The sequence below is a fragment of the Cotesia typhae genome, unplaced genomic scaffold (genome assembly GCF_013202065.1).
Source record: "Cotesia typhae breed Kobodo isofemale line unplaced genomic scaffold, CoteBio_Ctyphae scaffold_121, whole genome shotgun sequence".
NCBI classification, from domain to species: Eukaryota; Metazoa; Arthropoda; class Insecta; order Hymenoptera; family Braconidae; genus Cotesia; species Cotesia typhae.
This window is the reverse complement of record NW_027423773.1, coordinates 2,819,088-2,823,203: the sequence shown is the minus strand read 5'-3', so window position 1 is coordinate 2,823,203 and position 4,116 is coordinate 2,819,088. Positions and strand designations below refer to the sequence as shown.

Genomic DNA, 4,116 nt, shown 5'->3' with positions numbered 1-4,116 from the left:
AACTAAGATTCGAATCCGACTGCGTGTATCTTAAACATAGGTAATTTGATTGATGATAAACATTTTATCTCGTTAATTAAAAATTGAATAAAACTGATAATACGATAAATCAAACTCTACAAAATATATCACTGATTGGAAGTATTGTAACAATATAAGGATTTAAGAAATAAAATTATTTTCTACGCAGATCGTTTTTGCAAGTAATGAGTAATCATTATTAACAATATATTTTAATCGAAACTTTCCTCCCAGCAAATTACTATTATTATCTTTATTTTATTAACAAGATATTATTAAAACACTTCTCGGGAGATAAATATATTAAAAAAAAAGACATTTAATCGGAATATGTTATCTAAAGTTCACAGTTCTTAAATTCTTGATTAGGATTTATTGATTATAACAGTAGAACAAACAAAATAAAAATGAATTTTTGTATTTATTATCTCGAACAGTGGTCTAAAAAATTAATTTAACGATTATATAGGTATTTTTAATTCCATTCGGACGATTTCCTCTGGAATATTCAGCTATGTAGATAAGATGTTGTTGAATTAGGAATCTCGTTAAATTGTTTGAGACTATTAAAGATACAAGCTCATTTTGATATTACACTCATCGAGACCTTTCATTTGAATACCTTCATGAATTTTTTATACATTTTTTATATATATATATATGTGTCGGAGAGTCGATTACAGTGGAGTATTTTCTGACGAATCGATGAGAATATTCTTTAGAATATTTCTATTTTTAGTAATTTTAAGAAATGTACTGTTACTTTAATATTTTGTAAAATAAGGTTTAACTAAATTTTTTCATTGCGGTAGGCTTAGGCTTAGGTAGATACATGGTTGGCAACGTAGTCGGAATCCCAGGACGATAGGGGTATCATAAAATTAATAAGAAAAAGAGAAATGTGCAGCAGGCAGACCATTTGAGAATAGTTTTGGAAAAGACAGTCTTGCTTTGAGATTGAGATCGAACGGACGTCCTGCACGGAAAAAAGTAAACTGTAATATTCACTCGGATTCCGGTTAGTTTTTATAGTTTCAAACAGTAAAGCGGACATCGGGGTGGCAAAAATGTGTAAATATTACAGAACTTAATGTAGAAAGTATAAAAGCCACAATTTATAATTTAATATCCAAAATAAGTAATTAGTAGTTGTCACTATAGTTAATAACGACTTTTTTATCTTTAAAAATTACAGTTTCAAACAGTAAAAATTGCCATTTCAATATATAGTCCATATTATGAAGAGAAGGGGAACTCAGATGAAAGAGAAGGGGGTCTCACTCTGGGAGAATTTAATATTTCAAACAGTAAAAATTATACTTTTAATATATACATTTTACCAGTTTAAGCAAGTCAATAATTACAGTTTGATTTTTAGCGTTGCGTTTAAAATTTACCATTTTACTTTGTAAATATTGACGTTGCTTGTATTAGAAATTTACTAACTTTATTCTATACTTTTTACATATCATAACATCATTTTTTAGGTACGAAATGATAAATATTAAAGTCTGAATTCTTAATTATTATACTTTAACATTTTAGACATTTACATGGCGAATATTACTATTTGAAATAGTATTTTCTTCCATGTAAAGAGTAAATTGTAAGGTTTGAATTGTAAATATTATAATGTGAATAGTAAAATCATGATTTTACTGTTTGAAGTGGTAATTTTTAGTAGTTGATCATTACTTATTATAAATCAACTGTTATTTATTACAGTTTACTTTTTTCCGTGTGGTGATCGCGAATTCGTTATTTCCTAAGTCTCGGTCTATCGCAAGATATCGTTAATATTGTTTGCATTCTAAATTAAGTTAACCTTATACGAGTTTATCTTCCCATTTTTAATAATCGATCTTGTTGTAATTATGAATATTAATTAATTGCAATAAAAAAAATGAGTGAATCACAAAATACTGAATCTCCTACAAAAACTCTTGCCTCTCTGACATATGTATTTGTATATGGTATTCGTAAAGTATATAATTATACGAAAAATTCATGTAGGTACTCAAATGAAAGGTCTCGATGAGTGTAATATTAAGATGAGCTCATATCCTTAATAATGTCATCATTGACAAGATACAATGTAATTTCATAATTGTCGACATTTTTTCTCTCTGTGTAATGGAAGATTACTTATCTAGAAAATTATCTCATCGTTTCAAGCTTGATCACAGCAAAAAGTTCCCTGGATGGCCTGCAAGGTGAACTATTTTCCAAATTTTTCTAGGAATTTGCAAAAAATTGCACTAGCCGGGAATCGAACCCGGATCGCCCGCGTGGCAGGCGAGCATTCTACCATTGAACCACCAGTGCTCATATTCATCTAAAAACAGAGTTCAGTAGTGAGCCAGTACACCGGAGTCTCTATAATTTCGACTTCCCTCTAAATTCGACCCCACCACAGTTAAGCAGGAACTGCAGAGGGGACGAGTTACTTTCTCTGCCACTTTCATGATTTAAGTGGAGTGATAGCTACTCCATTGCCCTGCCAAAACGTGATCAAATAGATCTCCACAGACTAGACGCTGAAAAATATTGGTCGACATGCAAAGAAACCAATGAATACAAAGATTTCCAAAGAAGAAAATTATTATTAAATAATTAAATAAAGTATAAACTGAATAAATTATTATAATTAGTATTATAATAAGCTTTCATCAGTGTAAATATGTAAATATGTATATAATTCGTAGTTGTAAGTTAGTATAAGATCAAAATTAAGATTTAAACTAGGGTTTTTAATTTTTTTTCCCCATAGTTCATCAAGAAAAAAGAGTAAATTAAATAGGATTTAATCCAATTAAAATTAATAAAACAAAGCATTAAATATTAATAACTCAAGACAGCAAGGAGCCGAGAGCTGATAACACCAGCCAATGCTTACCTCATAATTTCAAATAGTTTTTTATTTAGTTTGTTAACTTATAATGTACTTGATTGTTTTTGTGTTGAATAAACAAACTTTTATCAAAAAAAAAAAAAAAAAAAGAAAAAAAGTGGAGTGATAGCGAGTTCCTAAAGTCAATTGAAAGAGTACCAAATACCCAGGGTCGATATTAGAGAGTCTCTTATCTTTAATTGTCTATCGGATGCTTTTAATGACATTTAATCATATTGTTCAAGGTGTTAGAATGGTTTTATTGCCATCAGATTTTATTTCGATGCGACCATGGATTAATTTTAACATAAAAAACAGATTAAAACCTATTTTAATAGATATTAGAACTCAAATTTGCGCGCGCAAGCGCGCGCATGAGTTTCGGATTTGCATATATTTTCATGCTTATGATATATTCGACCAATCACGTTACGAATAGTTTGCTTACATGATATATTTTCATATTTTTCATCTAAATTATAAAAGTGGATCTTACTTAAATAAGCAATATTTTTTAACAAATAGATATTTTTTTAAAACGTTAGTAACTTATATTTAAAAAAAATGTTATTGAAATATGACAAATATCGATCGATGAGTCAAAGTTTTATGTAACTCTATCCAAAATTGCTAATTTATAAAAAATTTATAAACAATGGTCACTCACTATCTTTCGATCAAATAGAGATAGAAATTTGTTTCGAATTAGCATTTATAAAGGGAAATAGTATATTACATACCTAGGCCAGTAAAATAAGAAAAGTCTCAGATCAGATGTAATTGTTGGCCGAGGCGAAGCCGAGGTTGACAAACATGTGGTCTGAGGCTTTACTTTTTACTGGCCAAGGTGTGTATACTATTTTTCTGCTCGACGTAGCCGGAATGTGGCAACTTCGATTAGCGCAGCAGCCAGAAAGTTGCCACTTTCCGGCCGGAGGGCAGAAAAATATTGGAAATACGTGCGAATTATGAAATTTGCCACTATCAAATTTTCTGATTTATTTAATTTTTTAAATTTGAGACAAGTGTTTATGGCCTCTAGAATTAAAAATTATGAGGACTCGTTATTTGGAAAAATCAAATTTCCAGAACGTTCCAATAGTTCTCCAATATTTCTTACATGCGAAACTAAATTGATTCTAGAAAATAAATTTTATTCTACGCTATGGAAGGTTAAAAAATCTCGAGCAACCCTTTGAAAGTAA

General features: G+C 29.5%; 1 non-coding gene across 1 annotated transcript; it reads right to left on the bottom strand.

Moving 5' to 3' along the window:
* Positions 1-2,275: 2,275 nt before the first annotated feature.
* On the bottom strand, positions 2,276-2,346 carry Trnag-gcc (transfer RNA glycine (anticodon GCC)). Its single transcript has one exon. It is a non-coding gene; the product is annotated as a tRNA-Gly (tRNA).
* Between the last annotated feature and the right edge of the window lie 1,770 nt (positions 2,347-4,116).